We start from the raw sequence: 19325 nt of genomic DNA, 5'->3' as shown, positions 1-19325 counted from the left end.
GATTGAGTCCCTAGAAAATCAGGCCCGGCGCAATAACTTGAGGCTTTTGCATATACCAGAGGGAAAAGAGGCAGGCGACATAAAGACTTATGTAATAGATCTGTTAAAAGAGTTCTTTCCTTGGGCAACTTCTGAGGAACTCGTTGATGATATACAAAGGGTCCATAGAGATCCCTTTACAAAAAATAAAAATAGGACAAACCCAAGGAAAATTCTAGTAAACTTTAAGACCTATGCTCTCAAAGAAAACATCCTAAAAGAGGCGATAGTTGCAGGATCGCACAAAAAAGAAGAATGGTCTTTTAGAATAAGGTCCGATATTTATAAAACCACACAATACCGTCAGTGACAGTTAGGGCAATATATGCAACAACTGAAATCGTTGGAGGCAAGTGTACAAATGAAATTCCGAGCAATGTTGAGAATTATGTGGGATAACCACATGTATTATTTGAAAAAAACAACAGAAGTAGAAACTCTGATAGACAGGATTAAAGTACGGAAAACAGGACCACAAGGTTAATAATTGGCTCATGGGATAGGGCACTCGAATAGGAAGTACAGGTCTGCCAAGGAGTAAAGGGAGGGTTCTCCAGGGGGACTAATTGAAGGGTAAGGGGGGGGTCACGACTTTGTTATGCTAAAATATGTGCACGGTGTGGAAGCATAAGGGGAAAAAAACAAAAAAAACAATTTTTGTCCAAGTCATTCAAAGTAGAAAGTGGCTCCGCCCGCAAACCTTTAAAATATGGGGGTTAATATTATTTCATGGAACGTAAATGGCTTGAGAGTGAGAGCAAGAAGGCAAAGGATATTAGAGTACCTGAAAAATAAGGATTGGAACATTATTTTCTTACAAGAAACCCATCTCTTGGAGTCCGAATGGAAAGCAATAATGAAAGGGCGGCGCTGGGTAGAACACTATATATGCACTGAACAAACATGGTGTATCAAAGGTGTAATCATTATAATTGAGAAGTCAGCAAGAGCACAGATAGAGTCACAAAAAGCTGATACAAAAGGGAGATGGGCGGTAGGAAACATATGTCTAGAGGGTAGAAAACTGACGGGTGGAGATTATTATGGCCCAAACACGGACGATCCCTCAACACTGCAGGAGCTTTATGCTTACCTGTTGGATGCTCCAGGGCCCATTATCCTAGGGGGGGATTTCAATATTCTGTTGGACCCGGCATTGGATAGGAGCCCCCAAAAAACTGTCATAACCTACCTAAAATGAGGAGGTGGCTTAAATCTTACCAAAAAGACTTAGGGCTAGTTGATGTTTGGAAACTCAAGGGAGAAAAAACAACTAACCACCTGTTCACTTTTAAGAACAAAAAATTGGGACATTCCTCCAGAATCGATTACTTTTTAATCGATAAGGTACTTGTGGGGGAAGCTAAGAATGTTCGACACTTATTTGAACACATGTCTGACCATTCTGCAGTTGTATTAGGACTAGAGCTGAATAGGGTGAGGCCTCATGCAAGGTGGACCCTAGATAAAGCAATACTGGCAGAAACTGACATAATAGAGATTATTACAGAAGAAACTCTGTTATACTTCCAACATAACCAAGAACAGACTTCGAGCCAGATTAGATGGGAGGCACAAAAAACAGTCCTTAGAGGCAAAATTATCAGCCTAACAGCTCACAGAAATAAGTTAAGGAAGAAAGAAATAGAGAACTTATAGGCCGAGATTCACAGTTGGGAGAAGAAAATCAACGAGGAAACCTCAGCAGGAAGAATAGAAATATTAAGGAACCAGCTGACTAAGGCAAAAAATAACCTAGTGAATACTTTAGACGCTAGAATCAGGAAGAAGTGGGAAGCAAGCAAGAAAGCCCATTACCAATTTGGCGAGGGGTGCGGAAAGCTTCCCACTTGGAAAACTAAGACAGAGCTAAGTAAAAACAAAATCTCAAGTATTCAAGAAGCAGGAAGCTCTTCCCCACTGCTGGAGGAGACAGAAATTAAAAACGCCTTCTTTGAATTTTTCTCAGATTTATATAAAGAGAATACTAGCACTAACGAAGATTTAGCCCACAACTTTCTTAGCAAATGGGTTCAACAGTCGCTGTCAGAAGAACAAAGAGGAAAACTAAATGCGGAATTTTCAGAAATAGAAGTCAAAGAGGTGATTAAAAACCTAAAGAGTGCCAAGGCAGCTGGTCCAGACGCTGAACCTAATCAAGTTTATAAAGTTCTGCGTGGGATACTGGTTCCAGTTCTAACCAATCTGTTTAATGAGATTTTTGTGAAAGGGCAAACACCACCAAAATCATGGAGTGAAGCAGTAATTTGTATAATATTAAAACCGGGAAAAGACCCTAAGCGATGTGAGTCATATAGACCAATCTTTATGTTAAACTGTGACTATAGGATTTTTACTCAGTTATTAGCAAAGAGATTAGGAGCATGCGCTGGGGACCTAATTTACTCCGATCAGAAGGGTTTTATGAGGGGGAGACAAATTCAGGAACTTACACACGAATTGATAGGTGCAATGGATTTAGCTAATGAAGAAAATCTTCCCCTATCAGTTGCAACCTTTGATGCTGCCAAAGCCTTCGATATGGTTAAGTGGAGCTTTTTACATAGCACATTAAAAGCATACAAAGGTAGGCAATCATTTTTCAAGAGTGGTCAGCGCATTATATGCTTCTCCAACTTCATGCGTTCTGGTCAATGGCTCCCTGACAGAGAGGATACATATAGAGAGGGGAACTAGGCAAGTCTGTCCGCTATCCCTTTTATTGTTTAATGTATATATAGAGCCCTTGGCCTGCTCTTTAAGATCCAATCCCCAAATTACATCATTCAGATGTAGGGAATGGGAAAAGAAGGTCACATTGTATGCGGACGACTTGATGATTTTCACAAATAATCTTTTAGGTACTCTCCCAGAAATAATGGCTACTTTACAACAGTTTGGAAACATATCAGGGTATCAAATTAATCAACAAAAAACAGAGATAATGTGCTGGAACAATCAGGCCGTCCACCCCTTAGAAAGACCTCAAATTAGATACCTAGGAATAACAATTGTGATAAACCTCAAGAACATTGCCCAGATAAACTTAAACAAGGTCTGCTCAGAGGCTAAAAAGTTATTTAACGCCTGGAGTTCTCTTCCTTTATCTTTCATTAAAATGATGATCATACCTAAATTTACTTTCCTTTTTAACTCAATTCCATTAGAATTTAAAAAAGAAGCAATAGTCAAGGCACAGGGGGATATCAGTAGCTTCATATGGGCCTCCAAGGGGATCAGAATCTCCTTGAAGAAGATGAGAAGGAAATTGGAACATGGAGGGTTAGCCACCCCTGATCTTTTACAGTACTATAGGGCATTCCACTTTAAGAATATCAGGGTGCTATGTAAAGACCTTAAGAACTTCCCAGCTTATTTGCAAGCGATGGTTGGACCAAGAGGAGACTACTTTTAGTACAAATTAAGACACGCAACATTTTTCAAAAAGATAAGGCAAAAAATTTTAGGAGCAGCCATCAAACTATGGGTTCAACTGAGGCGCCTATGGAAGATCCCCTATTATAGTCAAAATGCGCCAATCTGGGACTCACCGGGCACTCCAGACTGCTTAAGGGATGCATTCTCAACTACACTGAAGGAAAATGGGATTGTGGAATGGGGGCAAATTCTGAGTGGTGTTTGCATTATTGACTGGGAAAAGTTGTATGAGTTATCTGGCGGATGGCTGTCTAAACTAAAGTACTACCAGCTAATTAGGTGGGCCAAAGCTTTGGGAAAGGACGGGCCAGATAATTCAGAATTGGAGGGGAAGATTATGCAATCATTCCAGAGGAAGGAAGTTGCCTACTAGTCCTGGGCGCTTATCAATGAGGGCGGAGAGGATTTTAGCCCGCCGAATGAAATATGGGGAAATGTGCTGCCGTCGCAGGATGTTTCGGCTCTATGGCAAGTAACTGTGGCTGCATGTGGGGATGTGATTAAATCTGCACCCTTGAAAAAAATACTTCTTGTTTACTATACATAGAGCGTATTGGACTCCTAAGAGGTTATCAAAAATGAACAAGAAGAAAATAAGGAGCTGCCCCAAGTGAACTGAAGAGAGAGCCGATGACATCCATATGTTTTGGCAGTGCCCGCACCTTCGGTTGTATTGGGATAATGTAGGTAAGACCCTCTCCGAGGTCCTCAAACAGGAAATACAGGTAAGCTCCCACCTAATACTATTTGGGGTAAAAATTGACGATGCAGGGGTTTCTAGCCGTAACAAATGTCTTAGAAATCTATTATTTATGTTGGTGCTAGTGGCCAGACGTGAGATCTGTATAAAATGGGTTAACCCCAACCCTCCTACATTGGAAGAATGGTTAAATTCAGTTATTAGGATAAACAAGCTGGATAGGGCAGGGAAACATAGCAAAAGGCTGGAATTTTGGAAAAACTGGGAACAGTATTGGTTAGAAAGGGAGTAATTTTCCTTGATGTGGTTTTCTCATGAGGTCCTATGATTAAGCGCACTTTCAGTTTTGAAGTTTTGAAGTTTTGGTTACAGAATATAACCCCTGGGGAGTGGGCATGCTGCTTAAGAGACGCCTAATAAGCCAACAGGATACCCCCACATGGATTAGAAATGATCTAAGTGTCGGGGAAGGGCTACAGAAGGCACAGTTATACAAAAAGGCTCTTATCAGGTGGGCAAAATTGCTAAAACACTCCAGTATTTAAAACTTTGCGTGATGAGGACGAAAAAAAAAATGCCTTTCCATGTCGGAGTCTCTACCATGGAAAGGCACATCTCCGGCATTATAATAATATGGATGGCAGTGCCTCCAAGGCACCGCCACCATATTGCTGTGCGTTTCCGCCTGGTAGGCGATCGGGCGGATTGCCTACCGGCGGACAACCGGTGGACGGACTTCCCATCCACCATGGTACCCCCCGCCATAGTAATATGGCGGGGGAAATGGGTTGAGTGCGGTGACTCTTTGCGGGCGGTGATCCGCCCGCTATAGTAATCACCCCCTTATTGATTCAGTTCCCTATATTGGATTTTTGTCACTTGTGTAATTTTAATCTTAATCAAAAATATTTTTTATTTGTTAGAAATTGATTGTGGATTATTATTGTGTGCTGTGTCTTACTTATTTAATGTATTGGTGTTTTTAAATGTTTCACACACCTGTCCCCTAAGTTAAGCCTGCCTGCTTGCAGCCATCTACCAAGGGTTGAGCCAGGTGCTAATGTATTGAGACCTTGATCGGGTCCCATATTGAATTGTTGTCCTTATTGCTAGTGGTAGGTGCACATTTATCCCTACCAATATTCCACCTTCCAACAATAGGTGTTTGGTTGCTTGGCGAAAGTGTATGAAGCTGTTAAGGTATGTTGGTCCAATGTTGTGTAAGGCTTTATATGTGTGAGTGAGGAGATTTAATTGGATGTATTTGTAAATGAGGGGTGGTGCAATATGGATGCGGCATAGGAAGTCCAGTATGATTCTGAGTGGTGGCAATCCGGATGGTCTGGAGTCTTTGTAAGAGTTGGTTGGACGGTCCGGCGTAGAGTGCATTGCCATAAGCATGCCTGCTTGTGATGAGTGCTTGGGTGATGGTCTCAAATTTTATAATCCCAGTGAAGCAGAGCCGTACTTAAGTTTTAAGGTGCCCCGCACAACTTGAAGACATTATACCATATATTTAAAGACATACCCAAGCTGCGATATTTTAAGTTCATAGACAGAAATTAAGTTCTTCAACTACAAGGAGGAGGCTGTTCCACTGCTATGAAGGGGTCTAAACCAGGGTGCGCAGCAGAGGTACGAATAATGTTTTTTTTTTAAGTCAACAGATGATGGGATAGGTAAAACAAACACAAAAAAAGAACCACTTACCTTGAGCTTGCCACATTGCCGAGTTGGCAATGCGGTGAACACAAGATAAGTGGTTTTATTACATTTTATTTTTTTTGACATATTCCATTGTTTGTTGACTTAACTCCACCACCCCACCATGCCCCCATCCTACCGCACTTACCTTTGGCAGATGTATTTGGTCTAAACACATTTTGTGTAGGGTGGAGGATGTCGTTATATGAGTATTTATATGTTTTTCTAGAAGCTTTAAGAGACCTGATACAAAAATTACTGGTCTGCAATTGCTCAGGCAACAAGGATATAATCCAGGTTTTTCAACTAAAGGTTTGACCACAGCATTCTTCCTTGTGGGGGAACCTCACCCAAGGTAAGAGAGAGATTCAACAGATCAGGTAAAGTGGGGGCAATGCAGTCAAGGCTATGAGATAAGACATGTATGGAATTTCCGAAAAAAAACAAAAGATTGCATGCCTTCAGTGTACGCAGGAATGCCTTGCCTGAAGGTTCCTCATTGGTTGTGTGGAAAAGTAAATTTTGCCATGTTCTGTGTCCCTACGCCTCATCCATCATATGTTATGTATGCATGACCAATATGCATATGTTATTCCCCATTTCTGATTAAAGACGCAATTACAGTTGTGTCCACCCCTAGTATGCTATTTTCCAGTCCTCGTGAATACTACGAATATCAGGCCTATGTAAGTAATGTTGCCACGTTTCTCAGTGTACACGTTATTCAATTATAAAGTCCCCGTTTCTAGGCCTCAAAAGGGCCCGGACCACAGATTCAGCTCCTGTCTCCTGAAAGCCTCGCTGAGGAGCGATACAGCCCCCGCCTGTATCCTCGACCCTTCACTTACTTCCTGCCTCGCAGTGCCCGGTGCACCCCGGCTCTGCCTCTGAGTCTGCCAAAAGTATGTTATAGTTCCTGCTATCAGTTCAGTCCTCCTCTTCTGCATTCCTAAGCTACTGAACTGCATCAATAGTTTCCGTCATCGTCTAGCCTTCTCGTCTCCACGTTAGAGAAATACTGTATTTAATGGTCATTTAATATTCTTCACGTACTACATGTAGAATAATGCATGGTCCAGTCTTAGAATCAGGTTAGCTTTTCCCCTCATGACTTCTAGTTTATATCAACATGTTCCCTAAACATTAGATACCAGATAGGATTAGGTACATGTCGCTCCGACCCTCCAGACTCTAGTCTCTGCTCCTAGCACAGAGTTCGTAGCCCCAACTTCTCCTAGTAACACGTCATTGCCAGTTTTCGCGCACCATTAGGTTAGAGGTCCCGGCTCCTTAGGTAGCCCCCTCCTATGTTTCCGCCCATTCATGACATATTCTGTTACGTTTGCATCACATGTCTATGTAAACTCCCAGTTACACCCACTTTTGCTGTTATCTCTCGCGACTGTTACACGTCACGCCTTCTATTCCACCCACTGTTACGCCTACTGCAATGTAATGCTATGTGTTTGCGCTATGTATATATGCCTGTGTTTTATTATTGAATGTTAGCGCGCTCATCCCAGACCAAGCCCCAGCAGCTGCTGGGCATCTTTTTTCCCCTACTGGGTCCCAGTTGTCCTGCTGGGCCCTGTCGTTCTGCTCATCCTATGCAGGTTGTCCTGATCCTGTCCTTATGCTGTAATAAACCTGCAAAACTCCTACTACCTCGAATCTTGACTCTTATTTATTGAGCTATCTGTTATTTATTCATTCATGCACTCAAAAATAGGGTATTATTTATTTATTTACCACATAATGGCGCCCGAATAGGGACTTGCCCTTTCCCCACGCGTCGGTGAAGCCACGCCGACCCCCTGACCCTCTGCAGTCGTGACGGAACCATATTGGCCAAGTGCAGATATTTCTGCTTCAAGTATCCCTCAGGCCCACGGAGGAGACGGAGGAGGCGGTCCAGCATCCGAACGAGACGGTGGAGGAACGCGGCGAGTCCCGACCAGAGCCCAAGCCGAGAGTCCAAGGTCCGAGGTATCCGGAGGTCCACCCGTAACTGAAGTCCGAAGTCCGAAGTTCGTCGTCGTAGTCCAGTCCCGTCCGAGGCCTTCCGTTCCGTGCTGCCCGGTGAGTACCATTGCTGGGGTAGTGTCTAGACAGGGTCAGTCTAAATTGACTCTGGTCCGTGGGTTGGTGGTACCCAAGCCCGCAAACGAAGTGTCCACCTAGGTGGATACGGGTCTTGATGTGTTCCTTTATGGGACCGGTATGTTCCGTACTGTTACAGCAGTGCATCCAGTAACTCTAGTCTGTTCCGTTCTCGAGAATTCTGTTCTGTTTCTGTTTTCAGTATTTTTCAGGTAGTATTCTGTTCGAACTGTTATTTATGATGTTGTTTAATGTATTTTCAATGTCGTGGTATGCCTGAATTGTTTTCCCAATTGTTATTGTTTTTCGTGTATTGTATTGTGTTCCGATTTAAGTTTAGAATGCCGCTCTTTTCAAAGTTACGTCAGTTAAAAACTAGAAAGGGTCTGCTGGAAGCAGCAGTTCCTGTTCCGCCAAGGGACAGTCCAGGTCACTTTATGTATCAGAAACATGGCATAAGCGCCATATTGTATTTAGATTTATGGGTAGAGTATACCAAACAGTTAGAAGAAAAGTATAGATGGCCCGTATCGGGTACATGGGATGCCGAATGTATCATGCGAGTAGAAGAAGCATTATGGAAAAAGAAAGCCAGACAGTCACAGAAAGATGCCATCGAGTTATGGCGTAAGGAAGCGCATAGAAGAACGGAAAAGGAAGTCAGAAAGTCAGAGTTAAGTAGAGAATCCCAAGAACGAGCCCAAGAAAGAGAATTAATCGAGATAGGTGAACAAGTCAAAGCCGAACAGTCAGACAGACAGAGGCATGCCCTTATTAAGGGTATGTATCCTCTTCTTGCCGAAGGTGTGCCAAAAGCGACCCCGGAGGCATCCAGTAATTTCCCGCCACCATTAGTTCCGACCAAGCTACGTCACAAACCGACCGCAGCTGATATTTTTATTTCGTCCTACTTGGATGACACAGTCCCAGAATATGCAAATCCAGTTCGCGCTCCACCTGTCCCTGTAAATCAGGCACTTCCCGCTCTTCCAGGCACCGGAGTACCTGTTACGGTACCCCCGGGTCAGCCCGCCATACAAGTTCAGCCCACGTTACAATTACCGACCCTGCAAGCACGAAGAATGTCAGTTGACGATTCTAGTCTAGGGGCCGCAGGAGGAGGTCCTCCTCAAACCCCGCCGCCACACAAGCGTTTATCAGCACTCGAATTACATGCTCAAGCATCACAGCGTACTCCCAAGAGTAATAAGTCTGTCGCAGAAATCAGGCAAGCCCTTAACGAATGTAGTTATGATCCAGTTCCAGGCGAAAATACTATGGTTTTATATTCCTTGCGTGTAAGAAGGGTGACCGAGTATCTAGTCACCTTACCAAATATGAAAGAAGATCTAGACAGAATATATCGTTTCATCCGTACAGGGGATGATCCAGAAAGTATTGGCGAGATTATGTCCCAAAGGAAAGCCGAGATTCAGCTCATGATATTAAAGTTCCTGATCAATTGTCTAATAAGAGAACAAGATTACCCGACTAAAGATCCCGCCGACATGAGAATCCTAACAAGGTGGAGTGATAATATAGCCGAGGGTAAGCACAAGACCATTAGTGCCATGGAAAGTATGTACAAGAAAATTCGTAAAGAAATAATAAAGTTACACGAACAGCGTAAAGCAGCACAAGTAAGCGAGAAAGAAAGTGCCTCTGATCCTGAAGAGGAAGACGAGAATCCCGTCAGAATAGCGTATGTAGGAAAATCCAGATTTCCAGATCGCCATTTACGTCCAGAACCTAAGTCTATTTTTCATCATCCAGCACGAGAGCCTCGCTCTCTCGAACAAGTATTTCAAGCTACCGATCACATTCTGAAATCACGAGTCGGTTATAGCGAATTAAGTACTATGCACGAACAAGAACTAGCCCGATCAGCAGTCCGATGGATTACTGATTCTACCACTTTTCCAGACGAAATAGTGGCACAAATGTTTCTGAAACTGCCCCCAGCCGAGCAACGACTGGTGGGTATGTATATGATCCAGCACCTCATTACCCTGTATGAGGGTCAACATTCTGATCCAGGTCCGTTACATGATATCCTGAACGAGTTACTCCAGTATAGATGGAGAGGTCTAGGTACCGATTTAATTAGTGTCATTCTAGAACAGCGCCACAAGTATAGAACGTTCCTGAACCCGCATTTTGTTCATGTCTCACCCCCAGAAAGTAAACCGTTTTACATAGACAGACAGAATCCGTTACGAGAAGTCCACCCAGTCCAAGGGGCGGGTGGCGACATGCAACGAGTGTTTGTATACACTCCGATATCAAAGATGGAACTCCTCGAGATGAAGAAATTAATTCCCTGTCATGACAAAGATCCAGCAGGGTTCCATCGAGAATTAAAAGACATGCTCCGTATGGGAGAATACACCTACCCAGATATCATTAAAATGTTAAAGGTTCTGCTACCCGCAGGGGTGTATGAAAAGTTAAAAGAAAAAGAATGGGAGGTGGGAGAGAAAAAGATCGATTGGGCAGCTCTAGAAGCTGAAGACAAGGCACGAGTACCAGGGACCGGTCTTGGAGATAAATGTAAAGAATTACCAGAATTATTGATTCAAGTTTTACCCAGATTATTGACAACTAGGAAAGAAGACTGGGATGCAATCTCAGCCTGCAAACAGAAACAAGAAGAAGATATTAGTGATTTTTATTCCAGATTCGAGAAATGTTTCAGTATTAACAGTGGTCTCAAGACAAGTAGTGAGTCATACCCTCATCTTTTCGTTACCAAATTGGTCGAGAATTCAAGTCCACAGATTAAAAACCGAGTTTTGAAAGTCGAAAGCACCTGGCAAGCAAATAGTCCGTCCCAGATGCTCCAGATGCTCCAGTACCACCAGAATAGAATCAGAGAAGAGCAAGAACACGAAAGAAAACGTATGAAAGACACGAAAATGAAAGTGCTAGTTGCACAATCTATTCCTCAAGACAGTCAGAAGAGGGGTCCGAATCAAGCCAGTCATCCTGCAGCTCCCGTTAAAGGGAACTGCAATTATTGTAAACAGCCAGGTCATTTTATAAACGAGTGTGCAGTTCTGAAACACAATATAGCTACTGGTAAGACTAAAGAAAGACCACGTCCGCCGAGACAAGAACAAGTTTCACAGGCTCCTCAGTCACAGAATGCACCACAGACAGTTACAGTACCGCAGCCTATTGCTGCAACACAGCACGTTACATCGCAGATGTACCAGTATGCACAGTCTGAGTATCCAGAGTACCAGTCATATACATGAAACAGCCTAGAGAGGGAGGTAGGCTTGCCTCTCATCGAGATACCTGTAGACCAAGAAGGTCCCTATGTTCATAGTCAAGTATTAGGGAAAGACAGAAAATTTCTGATCGATACAGGGGCAAGTAGGACCACAATTAGTCACGCCGAAGTTCCAGGGGCTCCGCTCTCAGGCTCAAGAAATGTTTCCCTTGGATTTTCAGGAAAACCCATAGTTAATGAAATATCTCAGCCAGTTACTCTAGAAGTAGGTCCATTGTCCCGTACTACTGATCTGTTACTTACTAAGTCATGTCCAGAAAATCTATTGGGTATTAAGACATTGAAAGAATTAGGTGCAATTATTTGTTGTTCCCCAGAGGGAATACGTCTGTTCCTACGTGACTTTAAGGGTCACTATGTATTACGAGATTTTGATTCAAGATTGTCTAATGTTCCGCAGCAGTTATGGGCGCAAGGTCCAACTGATGTAGGTTACATGCAAATCACACCCTATCGTGTGACTCTCAAACCAGGTGTAGTGTTACCCCGAATCAGACAGTACAGATTGCCACCTGAGGCTGTAGCAGCCTTATCCAAAATTATTGACGAGCTCATGGCTCAAGGGGTAGTTGTAGAAACTGACTCCAATGTATGCAATTCTCCGATCATTCCAGTCATGAAACGTACTGATCCGAATGCACCACCAGTATATCGATTAGTGATTGATTTACGAGAGCTTAACAAATGTATTATTCCTCAGTACCCAGTTGTTCCAGATATTTCTTCCCTGTTAACAGCCATTGATTCCGAAGCCATGTTTTTCACTGTTATTGACCTCAAGAATGCATTTTTTAGTGTTCCAATTCATCCAGACAGCCAGTTTCTTTTCGGATTTTGTTTAAATGGAAGGAGCTATATGTTTACACGCGCTCCTCAAGGTTTTACAGAAAGCCCTAGTATTTACAGTCAAGCACTCAAGAGACAACTAGACAACATTCACATGCCAACTGACACTGCCCTGCTCCAGTATGTCGATGATCTACTGATCACAGCCCGTTCTGAACGTGCTTGCGAGCGAGCATCACTTACAGTTCTGTATTTTCTAGCCGAGATGGGGCACAAGGTGTCACCTTCGAAGCTTCAATTCTGTGTCCAGCAAGTGGTATACTTAGGACACTTGCTGTCCAAGAGGGGTAGGCAGTTGACACCCGACCGTATCCAGTTAATAGCGAGTCTTCCCCAGCCCAGAACCCAGAAGGAGGTACGTGCTTTTATCGGCCTTACTTCCTATTGTAGACAATGGATTCCCCAGTATGCATTTCTAGCCAAGCCATTGATACAGTTAACGACACAGGAGGCAGCCGTATCGACTGTCCTCCCTTGGACATCTGAACATACACTTAGTTTCAACGAGTTAAAGAAAGCCCTATGTCAAGCTCCAGTTCTAGCTACACCGAACTACAGTAAGCCTTTTACACTTTTCGTTACAGAACGCGAAGGTACAGCATTATCTGTTCTCACACAAGATCAAGCAGGTCAATACAAGCCCTGTGCTTATTTTTCGAGCACATTAGATCCAGTCGCCCAGGCGTTGCCTGCGTGCCTCAAGTCAGTTGCAGCCACAGCACTAGCTATCAGACAAAGTGATTCCATAGTTTTAGGACATTCCCTGACAGTACAAGTTCCACATTCAGTAGAAGTTCTTTTAAACCGAACACAGACTCAGCACTTGACAATTGCACGTTTAACAGGTTATGAATTGACACTGTTCCAGCCACACATAGAAATTAGACGCTGCAACGTCCTGAATCCTGCTACACTGTTACCATCAGTTAATTCAAATCCAGATCCACATGATTGTGTGGAAGTAGTTAACATTACGACAAAGCCCAGACAAGACCTGACAGACATTCCGTTACTAGATCCTGACCTGACACTTTATGTGGATGGTTCATGTATGAGAACTAGTACAGGAGAACTAGTCGCCGCGTATGCAGTGACTACTGACACTGAAGTTATTGAAACACACCGTATTGATACTCTGTCCGCTCAAGCAGCAGAGCTAGTTGCTCTGACACAAGCCTGTATACATGCCAAGAACCTGAAGGTTAATGTTTACACAGATTCACGTTACGCATTCGGAGTTGTACACGACTTCGGAGTGCTCTGGCAGGAGAGAGGTTTTATGACTTCTCATGGAACCAAGATTCAGCATGGTCTCCTTATTCAAGCCCTGTTAGATGCCATACATTTACCGACATCTATTGCTATCATGAAGTGCAAAGCACATACGAAAGTCACAGACATTATTTCCCAAGGTAATGATCTAGCAGACCGCACAGCCAAGCTTACAGCACAGACTCCAGACGTTCCAGTTAATCAGACACATACTCCAGATCTGATTACATGCATGACAGTTAAGGACCCTACACAAGATGTCATAGATATCCAGTTACATGCTACTCCCGATGAAATCAAGAAATGGTCTGTACAAGGAGGGGTCCAGACAGATCAAGGATGGTTAACGAAGGGTAGAGCCACATGGTTTCTCCCCGATTCTATGGTTCAAGTCATTATCAATACCGCACATAGTCCAGCACATTTAGGAGAAAAAGCTATGTTAGACAGTATCCAGAACATTTGGTTCAACAAGCATTTACGAGCTGCAGCCAAGCAGAAAGTCCGTACCTGTATGATATGTTGTCAGTTTAATCCAGGTAAAAGTGTCCCGGTGGAACAAGGTGGTTTCCAGCCCCCTGACCACCCTTTTGAGGTCCTCCAGATGGATTATATTCAGATGGAGCGATGTCGAGGTTTCAAGTATGTCCTTGTAGTAGTATGCGCTTTGTCCAGGTGGACAGAAGCATATCCAGTCCCAGATTACACAGCCGCGACCACTGCCAAACAGTTGGTTCGTGAATTTTTCCCTAGATACGGACTCCCTAGAGTCGTATATTCTGATAACGGTCAGCCGTTCTCATCCGAACTCATGAGACACGTTTCCCTGTTGTTAGGGTACCAGTGGAAGTTCCATTGTGTACGCCATCCAGAAGCAGCTGGACTAGTAGAAAGACATAATCAGACTCTGAAAATCCGTATTGCAAAAATCTGTCAAGACAAGGGTGTGGACTGGTTAGTTGCTTTGCCAGTCGCTCTGTTTTACATGCGTATGGTCGCACATTCCAGATCAGGTCTGTCCCCGTATGAGGTCGTATTCGGCCGCCCCCCTAACATGTGGGGTACTCCTAGACCCCGAAGTATTACCGATGTTTCATGTAATATGCTGACAGATTACCTAGCTTCCTTGATGTCTGCCCTCAACTCATGTCGTTCACAGGTTGCCGCCGCATTTCCAGACAATACCGAGGTGGCACCGCACGAGATCGTTCCAGGGTCGTTGGTGATGATCCGCAACTTTGACAGATCAAGTCCGCTGGAACCACGTTGGAAAGAGCCACGTCAAGTCCTCTTGACCACCCGAACTGCCGTCAAGTTAGAAGGCAGGAAGGGGTGGGTCCACCTTTCTCATGTAAAACTTTTTAAAGGACCAAAGCCAGTCGTCAAAGACATTGCCAAGAACATTTTCCAGGATTCGAAGGATTGCCAGAACATTGTTTTAAAGGACTGTCCCGCACCAGACTTTGTTACAACCCCTCCCTTGTTAGAGAAAACTCCGCAACAGGAGTATAAGTTAAAGCTCAGGTCTAATAAGTCAGCCAGTTTGATTGTATAAGTCCTCCCCTAGGTGAAACGGTTAGACTGTTTCTGACATGTATAAAATAGACCCCCATAGTGAGAGAGTCAGTCGCAGTTCACTACAATGCATCGTTTTTCTGAGTTTCATATTATTTCTCAGCCTAATGATTTCCTGCACCAGCTACGCATTTTTTCTGTATTTACCAGTTCCTCATGTAAATATGTCTGCTAATGCTACAGTAGAGCACACGTTTAGTGATCTGCCTCCTCACGAATATGCATACCGCCTTGCCATGCGTAATAACACATTCATCCGTATGTTACATTATTCACACCAGACCAGCAATGCCACTAATTGTTGGGTGTGTGGTCGACTCCCCCCTTTCCAGACATCGAAGGGAGTTCTGCCACTCTTTCCTTATCCATTCTCACACAATGGTTCGTGTGGAGCATGGTCCACGCTAACGTCATCCTCAACAGATATGTCTTTTCTTAACAGTACATGTTTTCCAGACAAGCAAGGTTTTCCCCACAGAACAGGTTTAGATTTAGAAAATGAGGTATATAATTTAGGAAATTATTCGTCGAATTTCATGGTTCTGAATGTTCAGTCTGATACTACTCCAGACTTACCTGCTATTTCAGTACTACCAGTCAAAGGCGAATTATGTATCCGTAGTTATGGTTCTATACATATAGGTCATAGTGAATGTACTACTGTTATCGAGTATAGTGACAGTGGGAAATCTATTTTCAAAGCTTCACGTCATTCTTATTTTGTTTGTGGTCAAACTGCATATGTCCGTCTGCCCCTCGATTGGGAGGGAACCTGTTACATTGCCTTCCTACTGCCACCTGTTTTTCTAGCCCCACCTGATTATCATAGGAATTCTTTCTTAGTACACACTAGACCTAGAAGGGAGTCCCCGATTGTCGATCAAACTGAAACTACTCTAGAACAATATACAGATTTCAATAAAGGTTTCTTTTTCTTTATAGGACCTGTCCAGAATAGTAAACTGATCCGTAGGTTAACAAGAACCCTCGAAGCTGTAGTAAATGAGACTGCCTCTGCTCTAGGTAACTTAACCGAAGAGCAATCTGCTATGAGATTTGTCGTTTTGCAAAATCGTCTCGTCCTTGACGTCATACTGGCCGATAGGGGCGGGGCCTGTAGAATTCTCGGATCTAGTTGTTGCATTTTCATTCCAAATAACGCGCCGTCTGTTTATTCAGCTATAACCAGACTCCATAAAATTGCCCATCTGATACACCAAGATCCAGGCACCTGGACATGGTCCGGTTGGTTCTGGAATGTAATTTCCGCATGGGGATGGAAAGTCCTGTCCTTCCTAGGTATTACAGTAGCGATCATATTTAGCTGCTGCCTCTGTATACAATGTGGCCCTGCGATTTGCAGTATGTGTGCTACCTCTTGTATTCCTAGTCCCAAGCCCCGTTCTAAATCCCGTTCCAAGACAATTCGAGACGAGCAAATGGTACTGTATGAAATGATAGACGGTATCATGAATATTGATGTTTCCTGATGTGAACGTAGTGACAAGGAGGGAATGTGGAAAAGTAAATTTTGCCATGTTCTGTGTCCCTACGCCTCATCCATCATATGTTATGTATGCATGACCAATATGCATATGTTATTCCCCATTTCTGATTAAAGACGCAATTACAGTTGTGTCCACCCCTAGTATGCTATTTTCCAGTCCTCGTGAATACTACGAATATCAGGCCTATGTAAGTAATGTTGCCACGTTTCTCAGTGTACACGTTATTCAATTATAAAGTCCCCGTTTCTAGGCCTCAAAAGGGCCCGGACCACAGATTCAGCTCCTGTCTCCTGAAAGCCTCGCTGAGGAGCGATACAGCCCCCGCCTGTATCCTCGACCCTTCACTTACTTCCTGCCTCGCAGTGCCCGGTGCACCCCGGCTCTGCCTCTGAGTCTGCCAAAAGTATGTTATAGTTCCTGCTATCAGTTCAGTCCTCCTCTTCTGCATTCCTAAGCTACTGAACTGCATCAATAGTTTCCGTCATCGTCTAGCCTTCTCGTCTCCACGTTAGAGAAATACTGTATTTAATGGTCATTTAATATTCTTCACGTACTACATGTAGAATAATGCATGGTCCAGTCTTAGAATCAGGTTAGCTTTTCCCCTCATGACTTCTAGTTTATATCAACATGTTCCCTAAACATTAGATACCAGATAGGATTAGGTACATGTCGCTCCGACCCTCCAGACTCTAGTCTCTGCTCCTAGCACAGAGTTCGTAGCCCCAACTTCTCCTAGTAACACGTCATTGCCAGTTTTCGCGCACCATTAGGTTAGAGGTCCCGGCTCCTTAGGTAGCCCCCTCCTATGTTTCCGCCCATTCATGACATATTCTGTTACGTTTGCATCACATGTCTATGTAAACTCCCAGTTACACCCACTTTTGCTGTTATCTCTCGCGACTGTTACACGTCACGCCTTCTATTCCACCCACTGTTACGCCTACTGCAATGTAATGCTATGTGTTTGCGCTATATATATATGCCTGTGTTTTATTATTGAATGTTAGCGCGCTCATCCCAGACCAAGCCCCAGCAGCTGCTGGGCATCTTTTTTCCCCTACTGGGTCCCAGTTGTCCTGCTGGGCCCTGTCGTTCTGCTCATCCTATGCAGGTTGTCCTGATCCTGTCCTTATGCTGTAATAAACCTGCAAAACTCCTACTACCTCGAATCTTGACTCTTATTTATTGAGCTATCTGTTATTTATTCATTCATGCACTCAAAAATAGGGTATTATTTATTTATTTACCACAGTTGGCCTATTAGGGAAGGTGGAGTAAATGTCCAGAATTGTTTGGTGAAACAATAAGGCCAGCTTCTAGCTGTGTTCTGAGGAGGCTTTGTGGGCAGAGCCTAGCAGTTTAGGCTCAGTGATATATTTTAGGATGTTCAAAATCTCTCTCTGGGAAGTAGAAGCATGTTCACTTTTTGAAGCAAAGTAACTGTAATTAGCTTTTTTTTATTGCAGCATGATAATGCCTCATGGATATCCTGTAGTTACTTTTGCATGCCTCATCATATGCCTTTCTCCAACATCTTTCAAGTTGTTTGCACTCCTTTTTGAGTGCAAGGAGGTTGGATTTGAATGAGGTGATTTTTTTGCTGGGAATGATTGTAAGCTTCTTAACTGGTTGAACAGAATCAAGAGAATTCTTGATCCATTCATTAGAGCAGCAGGAGGAAGAGGTGATCAAGTCAATTAGGCAAGGTCTGGTGATCTGTGGAGCGGTTGACCAGTCCTTCCGATTTAGATTTTACTAACAGCATTCCATTTAACTTACTGGGGGCCTGGAAATGGGTGATCACGTGACTGGAGTGGGGCTCTGTGCTTCTAACCAATTGGAATTACTAAATAATAAGTCAATTGTATGCCTTTTCTCCTATGTTGGCCCATTCATAAGTCATTTTAATTGTAATGGCCCAAGATCCTGACGCAGAATATTAATGGCAGCATAAGAGGGGTCTTCCATGTGTATATGGAAGTAGCCTTGTATAGTGAAGTATAGCGTGGCGCCACACAAGTCAAGCCCCAGAGCCAGGAGGCGCATAAAGCTCTGTTGGGATCCTCGCCCCGCGAGACGCGCGCGGGACGCGCCGGGCCACGCCCGGGCAAAGGGCGGGCCATTTGTGGCCGTCCGGGGACGGAGGAGGACGGGACGGGCCCGGTCTCTAACCTTTGTGGATTGGGAAGTGCCTGTGAACAGCACTGGACAAGTATCGGGTCAGTACATGGAATAATCCTTGTTAATTAACTAACGGGTGATCTTGTGAGTCACCATTGGGACTTGAGACTAGTGATAGTGGGCAGCTGTAATCGCCTGGACATTTAGTTGCACAAAGTGTTCATGAACCTGGGTAACCACTTATTAAAATCGAATAGCACATGGACATGGCAAGAGCAGTGCAAACAAGGTCGTCAAAACTATCCAAGTGTACCCCTCCAGGTCCCTCAAAAAGTAGTAAATCTAAAGATATGCCTATATCGATCCGGGATTAACCAACTGCTATTGACAGAATGCTACGTCAAGCATTAGGGAAAGTAGCATCTGAGATTGAGCGAACGGAGAGACGCCTCTCATTAACCCCCAACCTGTTTTACCAAGCCTGGAGCAGGATCCAGAAGCCCAAACATCTTTACTGGCTTCCCCTGACCTCGGGATATTTGATATCCCTTGTGCTCAAGAGGGGACTTTACTGGTACAGGAGACAACACCAAGGGGGGAAACACCACAAACGAGTAAGATGAGGAAAACTAACAGGAAAAAGACTAGGCGTAAGAGAGTCACCCCGAATAAGGCCCCGTTAGATACCCCCTCCACAGAAACAAGGTCTCCTGGAGGGGCCGAT

Source organism: Lissotriton helveticus, chromosome 6, assembly GCF_964261635.1.
Source record: "Lissotriton helveticus chromosome 6, aLisHel1.1, whole genome shotgun sequence".
Classification (NCBI taxonomy): Eukaryota; Metazoa; Chordata; class Amphibia; order Caudata; family Salamandridae; genus Lissotriton; species Lissotriton helveticus.
This window is presented reverse-complemented; position numbering follows the sequence as displayed.